General features: G+C 46.6%; 1 protein-coding gene across 2 annotated transcripts in view; it reads left to right on the forward strand.

The window, feature by feature from the left end:
• PHACTR3 (phosphatase and actin regulator 3) overlaps nucleotides 1-17,667 on the forward strand; it is a 99,936-nt gene that overhangs the window by 71,815 nt on the left and 10,454 nt on the right. The window lies entirely within an intron of this gene.

Here is a 17,667-nt window from a genome sequence, read left to right on the forward strand (position 1 = left end):
TCCATTTCCTGCAGGGAACCATCCACAAGCCAATACAGCACATTTTCAGCTGTCAATCAGCCACAGGAAAAAAGTCTTAACTCCCTCCTTAGTCAGGATTGCCTTGATTTCAAGGGAAAGCAAGATAGAAGTCAATTTGGAGACAAAATCCTGCCAAATCTACCTGCAGCTCTGTTGCTGCAATCAAGATTTGGAGGTCCTTCAGAAAACCCAGTGCTTTAACAAAAATAGTAATATAATTATTTATCAACCTGATTTGGCTTTGTCAGCTCTAGCTGAATGTGAGGATAAAAGCAACTGTTAGAGCTGCACACTTAGCAAGGGAAAGCTGCTGTCTTGGTGGCTGCACTGGTGCTTTAAGGCAGAAGCAGCATTGCCCTCACCTGGGGAAGGTGCCTGTGTAAATCCAGCTGCAGGCACAGCAGGGATGCTCTGGTTTTGATCAGTAACCAGGGCAACAGAGGAGAGCTGTGAGAGAAACAGCATCACTGTGGCGTGTAGCCTAAAGCAAAGACTGAAGGTAACCAGGAGGCTCACACTGCACCATTTGGTTTTTGTGTGTGCCTTTTTTAAGAGCTGTATTTGGATATCTGCAGACATGAATATTTTAGAGGAGACAAAGTGGATTTTTAAATAATCTGTGCCGTGCTGCCCACACGGGGACAGCGAGCGCTGCTCACCGCCAAAATGCTTGGAATCAAATTGAGAAACATGAATAGAAGCTCATTTTCAAGGCTTATTAAATATTAATATCTCAAGCCTCTCCTGAAAGAAACATTTATTGATATTTAGACTAACTCATTCATGTACATGCTTTTGATTAAACTTTACCTCTGGGGACAGGGAATGAGAACAAGTGTGTGGATCAGAGCACAAGTCCTAACGGACCGGAGTTTATGGAGGAGAACATCTCTGCCACCACCACCCCTGCCCTCAGCTAAGGAATGAGCTGCTGAGGAACACAGAGGAGGTTTTGAGTGCCCTTCATGGTGCCCCTGCAACAGCAGAGATGGAGTTATGGTCCCTCCAATCTCAGTGGGTGCACAGCAGCACTTTGCACCTGAAGGGGAGCAGTGCTTTGTGCCAGGGGCTGCACAGCTCAGTGCAGGTGGCAGACCCTGCCACACAAAGCACGTACATCCAGACAAGTAGAAAAGATCTCACTACAGTCTACATTAACTTCCAAGAGTTACAGAGTGGATTATAGGTGTGTCCCATTAGTACCCATCACCTTTGATCATCCTGACTTTGCAAGCCTTGTGCATTCATTCCAGGGAAACACGTCACATTGCGCCCAATATTGTTAACTCCATTATTTTAGCCATTTAGTCATTCCTAAGATCTCTTCATACATCAAAGGCCGAATTTGATTGCTCTAAAATGCCACCCTACTGCATCCCTAAAATCAAGTTCAACCATCACAAAGTATTCACTGAATGAGAAGATTGTGTCATATCCAGCCCCATCTCATATTGCTGAAATGCCTGGAAGGTCACATCTCTTCTCAGCCCTGCCTGACTTCTCTTAGTGTGAAAGGTCTGATGGAATCGCAGCTTCAGGTGCTGTAACTACAAGATTTATCCCTTTCTTTCCATTTACCATTTATCTTGCTTAATAATGAGCCTAAAGAATTATTGTAAGGGATGCATTCCTAGAGTCAAATGTCAGTACAAGGACTTGCAGAGGACACTTCTGGACAGGTGAAAGGGGCTGGTCCTGACCAGAAGGCAGGAAATTTACTGTCTGTAGATGAATGCAGCTAAGGGAGCCTCCCCTTCCTGCTGTGATCTCATGCAACAATCTGGGCTGCAGCCCATCAGTGTCACTGGTGAAGTCTAGAGAATGGCTAAAAGCCATCTTTGTTCCAAATGCTGGAAGTCAGGCCTTAATTTGGTTCCTTCTTCCTGGAACATGGAAGATTGAGCGCATTTCGGGGAACAGACGGCGTAGAGATTGCTGGAATAGCCAGGAAAGGCAAAACAGATTGGGAGCAGTCTCCCACACAACTTCCAGCGCATATGTGCTGGCAGAGCTCAGCTCAGCTCTTAACTCATCCACCAGAATAGAACATGACCATGCAAACAAGCTTAGGTGGTGGATGAATGCAAGAAAATATTTACAACACCAGGAAAAGCAAGTGGGTGTACAAAAAAACCAAACAGCCAACCAACAAAGTTAAAACGAATTCTGGCAAAAGCCAAAGATCTCAAGTCATAGAGATACACCTTTGGAGTTTCTGACTAGGACTCACCTCACAAAACCCAGGCCACCCCAGAGCCCACACTCAGAGCACAGCCTGGCTGTGGTGCAGAAATGAAACCAAACTGGGAAGAGTGAAATTCTTGGATGAGATTTTGAGGTGTTTACACTCATTCATTTCACTGGTACTTGTGCAGCACAGTCTCTGTGTGACAACTTGGAGGTTTATAGCTAAGGAATGTAGTGCTGGGGTGGGAAGTGCTGCCTGGGAAGTGGGATCCAGCAGAAATGTCTGTTCTCTGCAGGGCTTTGCCACTCCCTGTGCAGAAAAGAGCAGCACGTTGCTGCTGCTGCTCTGATAGTAACACTCGGATAACAGCAAATCATGAATCCACGTGTACCATCAGGCTATAGATCTGTGTTTAGCACAAAGAATAATCTATGGGCATATTAGCAAGTAGTTATTCAATGGCTGACTGCATAAGAATGGCTCATAACCAGGCAGTTGTTAACAGGGTCGATATTTTTCAGCACAGTTGCAGGGTTTGATGGTCTGTAGCTGTCTAGAAAATTGCCTCAGCCCCACAACTAACATAGCCTCACTCTGTGCTCTGGAAGGAAAGATGCACTGACATACATAATGTGTAAAATACACGAAATAATTGTGTTTATATAGCTTTAAAAATGGGGAGACAAAAGAATAGCATCCTCTCAAAACCTCTGTATTATTGGAATGGTTCTGGTTGTAACATATTTCAGCAGTAGCTGTGAACCTGCTGAGAAAAGCAACTCTCTTCTATCACTCTGATGAGTGTTTATGAAGTCAAAGCTAAAACCCCTTTTTTTCCTTCACTTTTCCACTCATTCCATCTCAAAAGGGAGAGTGGGAAATTCTGTATTTTGAGCCAAATTCTACTTTTACAGAGTGCAAATCCACTGACTCCGGATTCATTATCGACTGACAGCAGCGTGAGGAGAGATTCCAGGATTTATGCGCATCGCTGCTTTTGAAAAGTGTAATTCCTGTATTTCGTGCTCCCAGCCAATTTAATCTACCACTTGTTGCCGTGGAAACATGCACTTTTCCCTCCTCCTCCATCCAAAATGGCAATATTCCAGTTTTCCCTGTGCTGTAGTGCTTCTCTTACTAATCCATGCATCCCCATGCCCCAGAGCGTGGTGTACGCTTGGAGTACTCTACTGTGCATTAGGCAACATGGCTCCCAACAGGTCTTGGCTCCATTATCATGTGTTCAGAGCACAGATAATAAGCCCTCAATGGAATTCAGTGAATTGAGAGCTCTTTGTGTCATGAGGCAGAAAAGACATTTGCAAGTATGACTGTTTGCAGTATCTGCTTCCTGTCTCACAGACACACTTTGCTCTAGAAGGGGTTTCAGCGGAAACCTGGGGGAGTGAAAGACTTGCTAGACTGAAGGGTGACTCGGGAAAAGGTTGTTTCATTAAATTTGATATCTGGCTGTTTAGAAAGTTGATGTTTGAAGCGCCTGGGTGGCTTGTGCTTCTCGAGAATGCCTCATACAACCACAGTTAAAGACACTCCAGTATGACTTAATGTCTCGATGAAAACACGAATTCCCAGAAAAGATTATACTTGTAATATTCACTTCATGTGCTGCTCCTTGGGTATTTGTACAAGTAGACACGATGGGTGAAGTGGCACTTAAAAGATGATAGAGGGAGGAATTAAGATACAAAAACGTGGGCAGAGGAGTCAGACAGGAAGAACAAAGGGTTTGTGTACACAGAGAGGAACCCAAACTTGAGCACCTAAAGCTGATCTTGACCACACTGAAAATCTTGGCTTGGCTAAGTGGATGATGCTGGGGCAAGGTCTCCTGGCAACATAAAGGGAAAAGGAGGCATCTTTATTCAGTCATTACCACAACTGGAATCTGTAGTTGTGGTGCTGCCCTGAGGTTCCTGGAGAGGCATTTTCAAGTTGACTCACCCAGGAACTGCGGATGTAGGTAAAAGCTCACCTAGATGAGACCCTGGTTTGTCCCTCAGGTAACAGAGCATGAAGTTCACAGTGCTGCTGGAGACAGAACAATACCAGGCAAACAGCACTTCAGACCGGCAGCCTAAAAGCAAAACAGCACCATAGCTCAACACGGAGCACTCACAAGGACAATTTTATCTTCTGATGACACAAAAGCTGTACCATGTTTCCCAAGGACAGCAAGTCCAGTGCCACTTCCTCACAGAAATGTCTCAGTTCAGCTTTTCTCACTGAAAAGGCATCAGCCCTCCAGACTGAGACATTCAGCAGGGAGCTGGGCTGAATGCACAGAACTTTGGGGAACATTGTGTTTAGATTGACCAAAAAAAGCCGTGTGTGGGTATGCGTACAAACTACTGGTAGCCCTGATGCAGAAGTTTAGGACATGCTGAACTGAGCCCAGCCTAAGCTCATTTGAATATTAGCCAGGTTTTTTTGATGAATCTCCAACTGTGCTCCAACTCCCGGTCACTGGACTGAAAACCAGGGAACTGCCCTAATTTCAGAAGGCTGGGAAGGCTTGACACAGATTCCTTCCAGAGGCAGAAAGGCAGGGAGCAGGTACAAAGAACAGATCAGCTGTCAGCACTAATTAGCTGTGTACAATTTAACGCATTTCATTATTGGGCAGGAATCATCCAGGTAAGCATCTTGCTGGTGCTAAAAATAACCCCAGTGAGTGCAGCGTGGGCGTGTGTGCAAGGCTCAGCCCCTCACACGAGGCAGAAGCTAAATATAGAGCCACAATTTAATTCTGTGGGTGTGTGGGAGCCCAGGGAGTCTCCCATCTCCTCGCTCTGCTCCAGACAGCAGACGTGATGCTGGCAGGGGGACAGCTGGGGGCTGCTGTCAGACCTGTACATGGCTGCAGGATTTTAATAAGAGCTTGCACAGCACCCATGTCCTCGGTGAGGATTTGGGATTTTTTGAATGTTTTGCCCCTTTTCAGTTATGGCCTCTGCTTTTCAGGCTATGGAAAAGCAAGATACTGTGAGGGATGGGGGGGAGCAGTAGGAAGAATGGAGGAGGTGCAAGTGAAGCTGAGATTTTTTTGGGGCTGTCTAAAGGATTAAGATGTCCAGGTCCCAAGGCATTAATATTCCCTATGCTCTTCCTTGGTGTCAGGCAGTGCCACACAGCTGGAACCCTGCTGTGAACACAGTGACAGCACTGGCCTGGTCAAGGAGCTGAGGGTGGGTAGTGTTTGCTGCTAGAGCTCCTGAGACTGCCTTCAGTGGTAAAAATCAGGAGGAATGGAAGAAGACTCAAGTGTCATTAAGGTCTCCAAGCAATGAGTAAGTTCAGCCTCCTGTTTACAGGGCTTTTCAAGTCCAAGGGAGCTGCAGTGCAGTTCAAATAAAGCATTAGAGAGGATTCAAGTACATCTGTACATGCTGTACCTGGACTACGCTGTCCCCTTGTCTAAAGGACTGAAAAAGGTTTGTTCCTTTCAGGTATTAAACTCCAAGAATAGAATGAACCTTACTAACACCAATCCCTGGTCAGGAGGGGAGGTAAACCCAACCTCCCTGAGTGTGTGATCATACTCTGGACAGCAGCCCTTGAACCAGAGGTGCTTCCTTGCTTCAGCAGCACTTGCACAATTAATTATGGAGCACCCTGTCAGCTCTGGGCAAGAGCTGTGATCTGCAGCTGAACCAGAATGAGCAATTTGCTGTCTCAGACCAGCCCACAGCTTGTCTGGCAAGAATTTTTGAACACACTAATTCATTTATAAAGGGTTGAAACAGGGTTGCCTTAAGCCTGTGTTATTTTCTGGTTTGAACACATGCACACAACCCAGAGCTGCTCTCAGTGCAGGATTGTACTGCTGAGGATTCAACATTCACCTCCTGCTGAAAATGGGGGTATTTGTGCAAACAAACATGAGGCAGCGTCACTGCAGGCAGTAAATTCTGCCAGGGGACAGAATAAAGTTCCAAATTCCCAGGGCACAGCTGATTAAAGATTGTCTTCTGGGAAGACACTATCTCCTTGCACTGCTCTGTTTTACTTCCCTGACTCCAGTGCTGGGAATTCCTAATCAAACCTGTTTTGCACAGCACAGTGAAGGCAAGGGCAGCAGGTCAGAGCACAGCAGGCAAGGGAAGAGCAGAGCAGCAGGTGGAAACACAGATAGGAGTATACAGGGCCTTTTCTGGGACACAGAGTCAATTCCTCAAATAGATCTGGCGTAAGTGGCACAAGTGAAACTAGAAATAAAAAAATCAGAGTGCAGAAAGCTGTAAAGTATCACAGAGGAGCATAATTACATAAGTAAACTTACAGGAAAACTGCTAAAGCAAGTGTAATTGAATAAGAAAAAAGCCTTTTGGGGAAGAAAACAGTGCACTTGTTTTGCCCTACCAACCCGCCCACAAACAGGAGCACATGCTCAGCTCAGATCCCTTCCCAGAAACTGGGCACCTCCACATGCCTGAAGATCTGGGCTCTACCCCTGTGGTGAGACAAGCAGTCATAAACCAAAGTGGAAATGCATGAAATGCTAGTAATATTCTGTAATGCTTCACCTTACACTGGATTCTGATTCAGGTCCTTGAGCTGATGTGGGCGTGCAGCACAAGTAATTACACAAAGAAATTGCTTTAATTTAATTTGCAGATCTTAATCGATAGAGACCAAAGTAAAGCTGCTCTGGTTGTCACAGTGATTTGTGCTGTTGAGGGATGAAAACCTGACCAGAACAAGGGGCTGTAACAGTTGTGAGCTCCTGATAACCCAAGGGTTGGGCAGGGAGGGATTCAGGTATGCACAGTGCCAGCCCTCACTCTGTATAGGCATGGTCACTGTGTCACTGAGATGATTTAGGATTAGATTTTTTTGGGTTAGATCTGTTAATGATTTCAGGAAAAGTGTTTTCTGCATTTAAAGCCAAGCATTTACTTCACTTAGCTGGAACAGAAGCCAGATGGGATGGACAGTGTGTATCTGAAAGGCTATGAACTGTATAAGCACAGTCTCAGCCAGAATGGGGTTTGGCTGCATGTTTTTTAACACATCCATCTCAGATGTGCCACTTGAAAGCATTTCAGAACAAAAGAGAGGGAGGAAGTTTTGGTGCTGTGTTGGTTCTCCCCGCACTTGCCTTTTAAACCTAAGCAAATTTTTATGCAGACTGGATATAAATGTCCCCGTGACTGTTGCAGTGAATTGCCTGCAGAATACCTAAATGGGTACTTCTCCCACAAAATCTGAAATGTGGCTTAGTTTGGAGAAAAAGAACCTCCTTCCTGTGCAGAGCCACAGCTGCACACCCTGTCCCTGGGGGCAGAGCACTGTGTTATCCCTGGTTTATGGGGAGGGTTCTCAGATGAATCACCTGCACCTACCCATGAAGAACTTGATCATATTTTTGGACTCTCTTCCAAGAAAACTGTGTCTCAGTACATGTGTTCCAAGGAAACTGTAATTCATACCCTGCAGTTCCTGGTTCACCACATTGAGAGTTACTACAGCTCCCTCCTCCCGCAGCTCTGAGCACAACTTCCGTAGCCTGGTTCATTCAGGATCTCAGTTCCTCCAGGAACTGGAGGCTTGGGCTTGCTGCTTTCAAATAGAACAAACTGGGTCCGTCTAGCACAATATCTTTTTGAAATAACTTCAGAGAAGGTGAGGGGGGAGAAAAATGAAAGAAATAAATACTTAGAAAATAGGAAGTGGGGGAAGGAGAGAAAACAGGTCAGAACAGAAGGTCGCTGATTTTCCTCAACCACTGCTCAAAAGATGATGTGCAATTGTATCAATTATTAAAACATGGCTCTAGCTAAGTCTCTTTGATTGCATTGCCAGTGCCCTTCTGACAAGCTGCAGCTGTATAATCAGGTCTTGGGAGCTACTTGAGTCAACCAGAGCACTGCAAGTTTCCTTCAGTATCTGTTTTTCAGGATAATGAACTCATCCAAGTGGCCAGCACACTTCCTTGACCTCCCCAGACTCTGGAGAGTGTTTTTTTCCCCTGAAAAAAGCACTCTTATTTTCCATCTTTTCCTTTAGCTCTCACATGTAACACACCAGAAAACAAACAAGCAAACAAAAATAAGGACTCCCAGTTTTATCAATCCATGCTCATGTTTTTATCCAGTGAAATTAAGAAGAAATGGACCACACCTTTGGAGATTCCACTTCGTGTGGAAGTCCCCTTATACAGAGGGTATCAAGGCAACTGGGAAACAAGAACCAGCTAGTTGGCAAAATCTGAGTCTTAAAGCACTTTAGAAACAGATACTTCAATCTAGTTAGTCCATTGTTCTGCAAAGATGTGTCAGTTATTTTGTTTTCTTAAAGCTATATAGAATACTACTTGGGCCAGAGCCAAAGAGCAGAATAAAACCCGAGTGCCTCACTGTGGAAGAAAAACCTCTCAAAACCAGGACTGCGTGGCTCACAGATGAAGCACCAGTGTCATTTTCTTGAGATGATCATATTCATTAAGCAAATTAAATTCTGAATGAATTAATACTTCATTAGTTTCTCAGAAATTATGTTAAAAAAAAAAAATTAAAGCCAGGCCCTGTCAGCAGTCTCTGCAGAAAGCAGCTGGCCTGTTGCACAGAGATGGGGCTAATTCGAGGGTGTCTGCAAAAGCCATATTCTGGCCAGGCTACACTGCAGCCTTGTTATAATCATCACTGGGAGTGGCTGCAGCACTTCCAAATACCACCCATCTGGGGAAAAATCCTCCTTCTCAAGAAGAGGTTAAACAAACCAGGACTAATGTGGTAAAGGAAGTTATATTTATGGGCGTTGTGCAGTTAAGTTTACAGAAATCCCTTTATCAGCCTGTTTACACCATAAAGGAAAAAGGTGACAGGGAATGATGTGTGTGGAAATGCCAAGCTTAGGTCTGCAAGGGGGATGGGAGCAGGAGGCTCAGGGTTAGCAGGGAGTTTTGGTAGAGCAGAGGACCAGCACTCCAGTGCTGTGACTTGCTGTGCATCAGCTGCAGACCCGAGGAAAATCAGCATCTGAGGGAGGGCATGTGCACAGAGCCAAGGCCTGTTTGAGCTCTGAGGAGTCACTGCCAGCTTCCACAGCTCTGCCTGGCCTTCCCCAACCCAGCAGTCCCTCCTCAGGCAGGAGACAACTTCAAGGACAATCACAGAGGTGGCACAATGGGATCCTTTCCCAAGAACACTCACAAAGGTTTTGTGTGGCAGCCTTGAGCTTTGTTAGTGAGAGACAGTGCGTGTTGTACCACAACAAATCACAGTTGTAACATCCAAAGTTAATGTTACATAATTGAATTCTTACATTTTATTCAATTGAGGAACCTGGATTTCAGAAGTTCAGAATATTCTGCTGTATTTGCCAGCAAATTCTGTTTGGATTTACGTGACCAAAACTAAACATAGGATCCTAAACAAAGTTAAGGAGGGTTCCAGAAAGCAGACAGAATATGAGGATGACGTTTTAAAATTCAAATCCTGCCTGTATTTTCCTGTAAGTTAGCCTGTCTGCAGTGCTCAGTATCACACTTTGTGGCTTCGAGTGACAAGTCATACTCCTCACCCAGTCCAATTTAAAAACAAAGAAAAACAGAATTACTGAAATACCATTTGCAGAGGGAAGTGAATAAATTCCCAGAGGGGCTGCAAATCTGGTTTTTCAGACAAGACAGTTTGCCACATTCTCCTGTTCTGTACAACAGAGATAACCATATAGAACAGCTTTGCAGAGCATTGTGAGAGCTGCTGCTGAAAGAACTACAAAATTGATGCTTATTGAGACCAGGGGACTCGAACCCCTACAGACTGTTTGGGCCACATCTTTGAGCTATCAACAGAATTTCTCATTTCACTCTGCACTGAGAGCAGGAGCACTCTGTATTCAAAAATCAGCAGATGAACCTCAAGAGAAACTTGGAAAAAATAGATGGGAGTGCAGTAAAAAGCAGGATTCGGAGCCTGCTGTGGGCAAAGGCTGTGTGGCTCTGGCCAGCCAAGGTTAGTGACAGTGGGAGGCCAAGCTGTTGGTCTAACTCTGTCCTGGAAAACGCTGGGCCAACAATAGTGTGCATGAGAGAAACAGAAAATCGTACAGCAGATGGTGAAATGCTGTCTGAAGGCAGGGATATCCCATCCTTTTGGAGATGCTGTGTGGGTGAGTGACAGGCGAGAACTAGAAAGTACTTGCCTTGCCAGGGGGAGCGTTCCCAGAGAGATTCCTGCAGGCTGGGAGCAGGTGTGCAGCCACACACACGGTCCCAGCAGGGGCTGGCCATCCCAGCAGCATTTGCAACTTCAGAAATTGCTGTCATTTAGGTTTTTCCTCCAGGGATTACACAAAGTACTTGGAGAGTGCTGCATTTTCCTTGATTTACTTCTGTAATTAAGAAAGCTGCTCCTTGGCATTAAGCCTGACATTACAAGGAGTTTGCTAAGTGCCACAGCATGTCCACTCCTGCTTGGAGCTACTGGGTTAGGAGGCTCACAGCTCTGGGGTAAATCCTCTCTGTTCTTGCAGAGGGCAAAGACACCTTGCAGAGGTTTATTTGTCACCCCACAGACTTTGCAGATTGCCAAAGTGTTCCTGGTATACAACTCCAGGTGGCAGGGAAGGATGTTCTCCAGAACTCACACTGCATGGCGAATTCCAGCAGCTCACACCCATGGCAAGAAGGGCCATTCTCAAATTGTTTTGCAGCAGGTGAGGGGGAGGAGGAGAACTGACACACAGCTGACAGCCCACGCACACCAATACTTTGTCTGCTCTCTGCAAATCCAGCTGTGGTTTCTTCCAGTGACCCAAATCCCACAGTTGCACATTGCAGTGGCATCTGTTGTAGGGGCAACTGTTTATGGATTAAGTGCATAGTACTGCAGGGTCTTAATGCAGCCCTGAGCATCCCAGCTGAGTCCAGGGCATTCTGGGACATTTCCATCCATGAACAACATCTCTTATTTAATGTGCTCTGAAACAGAACTAGTGCTGCAGTCCAAACTGACATGTCTCTGTCATGCTGTCCCTGTTCTCTCTGACTGCCACAGCTGAAATTGCTCTCCTGGCTGCCCAGGAAATTGAGTCAGGAGCCTACAGACACTTCATTTCATACAGGGCACAAAGGTGGCTGACAAGCCAGCCTCAGCCTCCCTGGAGGAGAACAGGCACAAACATTGTATTAGGGATGGTTCATACAGTGAGGGTCAAAATTAGCTTTTTTCTTTTCTTGTCTTTTTTTTTGTATCTAGTGCTTATCTATTTTTGTACCCAGTAAGCACCCAGGACTATGCAGCTGTCACTAGGACAAGAAAGTCCCAGGTCAGTGGCAGTACCCACCACTGTCTGCTGGTTATTGCAGACTCCCTCCTGCTGCTCATGCAGTTGCTATCAGAGCTGATTTTAGTATCATTTCAGCAGCAGCAGATGTCTTTATTTAAAATGATGTCATGGTAATAAACACATAATGGGATAGAACTAAAACCCTGGGATTTATATGATTGCTTTTGTTTGCCTGTCCTGAAGCATCAAACCCACAATGTTCTCGATTTGCCCAAATCTGAGATGTGTAGCACTGCTTTTAGCTTTTTCATTCTGTGGGAACACAGGGCTCCAGAGTTTTACTCCTATTTCAGAGGAAAAAAAAGGAAAAAAAAAAAAAAAAAGAAAACCTATTGCTTTACAATGAAATTGTAATGGTAGAATTGAAAATGATTACTTTACAACCATTTTCAGTGACGTGCACAGTGTGACCAGGTCATACCCAGCACATGGTTTCTGCTGGAAGACCGTCCAACACCCATTTTATACCCAGCCTGAAGCTCTCCTCAACCTTCAGCAGAGGAGATGCACTGGGATGCACAACTCACTGTTATTTGAAGAGTGTGTTCTTTCAGCACTTTGCCTCGCTGAGCTATTTTTAGTTTGAAAGTATTCCCCAAACCAGCTCTTTGCCCAGCTGCAAGGCAAAGCAGAAGTGAGAACAAGCTGCTGTTCATGAGAACAGTGCTGCTCACGCTGACACTGCATCAAACTACAGACAGGGAACATGTCTTTGGCTGAACAACCAGTTGTACTTTTGTCACCCTAATGACTAAATATTGTAATTCTATTACAAACAGGACAGATGTAATAGCCACCAGCTCTGTTAAACCACAGAGTGGGGAAGCAGGTGGAAGGGAGAGGAGAAAGCTGCTGTTCTGAAATAAGCAGTTAGTACATTTAAATGCCGTGTCAGCATGTTAGCTCTTGCATATTGACCAATAACTCAGTTGAAAATTAAAGCTGTTCTGTTATGTTGGTCCCACAATGGGCAACACCATCCTCCAAGAGTCCTTATCTGAGTGTGGAGAGAGGTATGAAAGCAAAAGCCTCCTGAAGGTGGTGGAAGGATGCTCAGCATCTGCAGTGAGCTTTGCAGCAGGTCTTGAACTGGGTCCTGATCTGCTCCCAGCTGTGCCTGGCCTTTCCTCCTCACACCTTGGGAAAACCAGGCACCCAAAGGTCAAATGCAGCAGGGCTTTCACAGGTGGTGAAAACAGTGATTACCCTCAAGCTTTCTCCACCTGAATCCTCTCACACAATTAGATCCTGGCTCTGTGTTCTTTCAGCCCACACAGTGCTTACAGCCCTGTGCAGTAACAAACCTGTCACAGGGTAGGTCCTTCAGGGACAGTGGGTTATGATACAAGAGTCATGCTGGGCAAGTGTGTGGTTTCTATTTCAGCTGAAATCTGAACTCTTTGCAGGGCTCCTATCACAGAAATGATAATGATGGACAACTGTAATTGCCTGGTAGATGAGTGGCAACATAATTAACTGAACTCATGCTGATTGGCAGCTTTGAAAATCCAGACAGAACTAAAGGCCAAACAAATAAATAACACATGTAATTAAGGCAACACTTATAGCCTCTGTGTTTATCTGCAGCTTTCTTATTTGGATGCAAAAAATAGTTTATGATGGCACAGAGACAAATATCAGGCGATTCTAAAGAATGCAACTCACAGCATTTACCGAACCAGCTCACCCTTTTCACACCATTCTGAGCTCCCTACCCTCAGAGGTCAGCAGCTGCTCTTAGGATGATACTCTTGGATGCTCCAAGGGCTGGAGAACCTCTGCTATGGAGAGAGAGGCTGAGAGAGTTGAGGTTGTTCAGCCTGGGGACAAGAAGCTTCTAAGGAGATAATACTGTGGCCTTCCAGGACTTAAAGAGGGTTATAAAAAAAAGAGGCAGATACATGGGCAGATAGTGATAGGTCAAGGGGAATGGTTTTAAACTGAAGGAAGGTCAGGTTAGAGTAGATAAGAGCAGGAAGATTTTTACAGTGAGGGTGGTAAAACACTGCAACAGGTTACTCAGAGAGGTGGGGGAATGTCCCATTCCTGGGAACACTCGGTGTCAGGTTGGATGAGGCTCTGAACAACCTGATCTACTTGAAGATGTCCCTGTTCATTGCAGGGACATTGGACAAGATGCCTTTAAAGGCTCTTTCCAACTCAAACTATCCTGATTCTGTGATTTTCCTGTTATGGGAAATGCTGGCACATCAGTTCCCACTTTTTACATGATCCAGAATTACCTTGGGGTAAAAAACATGTTTGTGTCTCAGTGTCTGCCTTCTAATTTTGAGCAGACAGTAAAAGAGAAGTCCCTCCCACCACAGATTTACTACTACCCATAATTGTACATTGCAGGCAGGCACAGTGCAGTGCGTGGGTGACTCAAAGCCCTGGCACATACTCTCTTCACAGCTACTTATAGGAAGGATGAAAATAAACTTCTTGTTGAATTGAACATGGTGTTCTGGCAATAGAGATGCCAATTTAAGAGGCAGAGCCTCTGCCTCCTGATGGGTAGCAGACACAAGCAGCTCTATGAGAAGCAAAACCAGGGCACTCCCATTCCTCATCCCTTTGCCTGGGCTGTGAGAGGGATCTTTCCCACCACCTCCCTTCCCGACTCATGTGCAAAACCACCTGACATGAGGGACAATCAATGCAATTGCTGCTGGCTACAGCTCATTTACTGATGGCTGGATTGATTGCTCACTTGTCAGTCCAGGGTCCACAGGCACATGCACGTGTCCAAGTCTACCCAGTTCACTCCTCCCTTTGGAGGAGATCATCAGAATCACATGGATCTTACTAAGGCCAGCAACAGGATTCCAAAGTATAACTTTTGGCTTCAGCTACAAATCTGAAAGAAATTTAGTTTTGTGGAAATCATACATACAGATACTGTGCAACAGATTCTACAAAAAAAATATATTTGGGGAACAGGAACATATTCTGGGGACAGATAAGGAGCCACACAAACCTGAGCTGGTTTTCACTGGATTCTGCTTGAATCTGCCAGGCAGGTGAGACTAATACAGACTAATAAGAGGAGAGAAAGGAAGGAGAGACTGCCCAAAAAGGAAGGACTGTCTGAAGTGTGGAAAGCCGGCACAGCCCCATATGCACACAGAGGGCTGTGCTTGTTCCACATTGGCCTCTCATCAGCTTTCTGTGCCCACACCTGCAAGCCCTGAGCTTACTGTGGCTTTGCTGGGATGCAGCTCCCACAAGGAACAAAGGAGACGCTGCTGAGGGTAATTGAGAGGGCAGATAACTTGGCAGCACCTCCTGCTCACAGGACACATCGATGCATTGCCCATCTGACAGCAGCCCCTGGGTCCTGGTGACACGCAGATCCTCCAACTGCTGAGCCCTCAGTCACCTGTGACTGTCCAGTATGATCACTCCTTGTGTAACAGCAGTCCCAAGACATTCATTCCCTTCAGTGTGAAGGAGACAATCGGGCAGTGTGAAGCAAATATTGATCTCCTGATCAGCAGTCAGAGGCACATGTGCGAGCCCCTGAGCTCACAAACATGTGATCTTGCTCCGGAGGGGACGAGCCATTTGTGGCTTTCCCCACACTCCAAATCCACATCTGTACTTGTGCTGGTGTCCAGCATGATCGTGGCAGGGCTCTGATGGCACAGGGCAGCCTGTTTTGCTGCAATTATGCACCACACACGTTCACCAAGGGGAAAGGCCAGGCACCACAGATCCCCTGCCCCTCTGAGAGCCAAGGGAGCGCTCATAGACGTCAGAGGATTCCCATGTGCACATTGCATGGGGAAAACAAATACCTCGAGGCCATGTGCAAACTGGGCACCTGGGGTGCTTTGAGACCAAGAACACCTGGCTATACCTGCAGGGTGTTCTGAGGAGAGCCACAGGTGACTGCACGAACCTGCAATGACCTGCTCCTCTCACCCACAGGAGTAACACTGGGAGAGCACAGGAGCAAACAAAGTCTTTGGCTTCTATATGTAATAATATACATATTATTATCTCTCTGATTTCTCTTTCTGAGCCCAAATTACTGGAGAAAACACTGAAAATACACCCAGAACACTCCCCGAGCTTCAAACAACTGAAGAACACCTGCTGCTTGAAAGTTTATGCCCACTTTGCACAGAACAACAGTAACATAAAACCTTTGCAATTTTTCTGAACATGAGAAATAGCTGCACATGAAGTGTTGTGTGCCTGTCCCCTTTTACCCCCATACACTTATGGTGACTGCTTTAGTATTGTGAGAAGATGTTGGCATCTATCCAAACTTGGAGCATCTCTGAACTGTATCGAGACATCACTTACAGGGAAGTGCCATTGGTGCCTCCAGTTGTGCTTGGTTTCCCTGAGGCAGCTGCAGTCACCTCTGAGGTGCTGCCAGTTCAGCTCCACTACTGCTGCTCTTGGCATCCCTTGGTTTAACAGGGAAGCAAATTCCCAGACTGAGTACTCTTCACGTGAGACCATGGCAATTCCAGTGACACTCTGGGGCAATCTGGACAGAGGTAGGACCTGTCTGCAAGTTACTTAAGCATTTTCAAGAAAGGTTCAAGACCTTCCCAAAAAGAACTGACCCGACAGAGGTGCTCAGAGGGAGCACTCCTACCTCACCAGGCAATACAAAAATACCCAAACCTAGGTTTTCATAACACCCAAGAACACAACAGCATTAATTGGCTGTTTTTCCCAGAAGCAAGAAATAGATATCGAAATTGGCTGAAAGGAAATCATTGCTGTCACGTAACAGAAGTGGTGGACTACGTGAGTGCTCCCTGTGGAGCTCACAGTCACCTTGCTGAGGTGAATCCACATGGGGCTCTGAGACCCTAAGTGAAAAAAGAATGGAAATGGAAAGCACAGGACTCACCCAGCCATGACCACACTGTGTTGCAGCAGTGCTGGAGCCTCCTGTCCACCTCAGACCTTCAAATGGCACCTCCAGAGCTGCTGAACAGCACAGCAGCCACACTAGCCCAGGGTAAGCCATAAAACCACCCTCACTCAGGTGCAGGGACTTCACTGGATCCACAGGAAATGAGCCAGGACTCCGATTCACAGTCATTTGCACCTGCCTCATACAAAATTCTCTCTGTGCAAAGCCTGTGGAGACCATCCATAGTCACTGAGGGATCAAGTTTTAGCCTTCACAAAGGCTCCTTCATGGCAAGTGCCTGTTTTTATTCTCCAGAATCACACATTGGCTTCCCTGCGCTGCAGTCTGCTGATAATTGTTATTCAGCTGGAGTTTGTTTCCTTTAAACACGAGATTTGAGCATCCCCTCTCTGGCTGCTGAGTCTCTCCACCCCCTGTTCAGGGCTGTGCTGCCCGGCCATGGCATGAGGGGAGCTGGGGGCCATTTCCCCAGGCCAGCTGTCCCTGAGGTGAGGCAGCATTCCCGAGGCCACAGCACTGGCTCTCTGCAGGGATGGACAGTCCCTTCTGAGGAAACTCAGTGAGCTCAGCACACAGGGTGTGTTTTTGAGGCAGGATTTCACATGTATCAGCTTCAGGGAAAACATGAAATAAATATCCAAAGCAGAGCACTTGTTGCTCGGAGCCTGCAGCAGCCAGAGAACAGCTCACCCAAGCAGAGGCACAAACTCATCTGAAATGATTCTTACATTAAAGCTCCTTCAGGAGGGATGTGCCCTTTGGCAGGGGTGACCTGTGGCTTTCCCTGCACTTGCTGAGCCCCTGCCCTGCCAGGAGCCCTCAGAAAGATGCCCGTCCTTATCTCGCTCTGGGTCCGGCTGCAGGCGGCGACTGAAGGTGCGGCCGGGGCTGCAGGCCCCGGTGTGGGGCTGAGGTGCCCTCACCCTCCCCCAGAGCACCTCAGGCAGGGTGGGCTCTGTCCCACCGGGAGCACCTGCTGCAGCCACGTGTGTCTTGCTGTGAGGGGCGATCAGACGAGGCAGTGGATTCACTTTACAAGCGGCAAAGTCCTGCAGAAGGGGTCTCTGGAGCCCCAAGTGACCCCGGCCCAGCTCAGCAGAGCCGTGTGGCCCCAGGCCGTGCTGCAGCCCCTGTGCCCCAGTCACTGTCAGGGCATCTGGAGCCCTTCGCCTTCAGCAGCTCCCCAAGCCCAGCCACCCCACAGCAGCTCAGAAAGGAAGCGAAAGTTGTTTCTGGTCACAGA

Source organism: Corvus kubaryi, unplaced genomic scaffold, assembly GCF_017639235.1.
Source record: "Corvus kubaryi isolate FWS band 111438036 unplaced genomic scaffold, C.kubaryi_AGA036_p1.0 134, whole genome shotgun sequence".
Taxonomy (NCBI): Eukaryota; Metazoa; Chordata; class Aves; order Passeriformes; family Corvidae; genus Corvus; species Corvus kubaryi.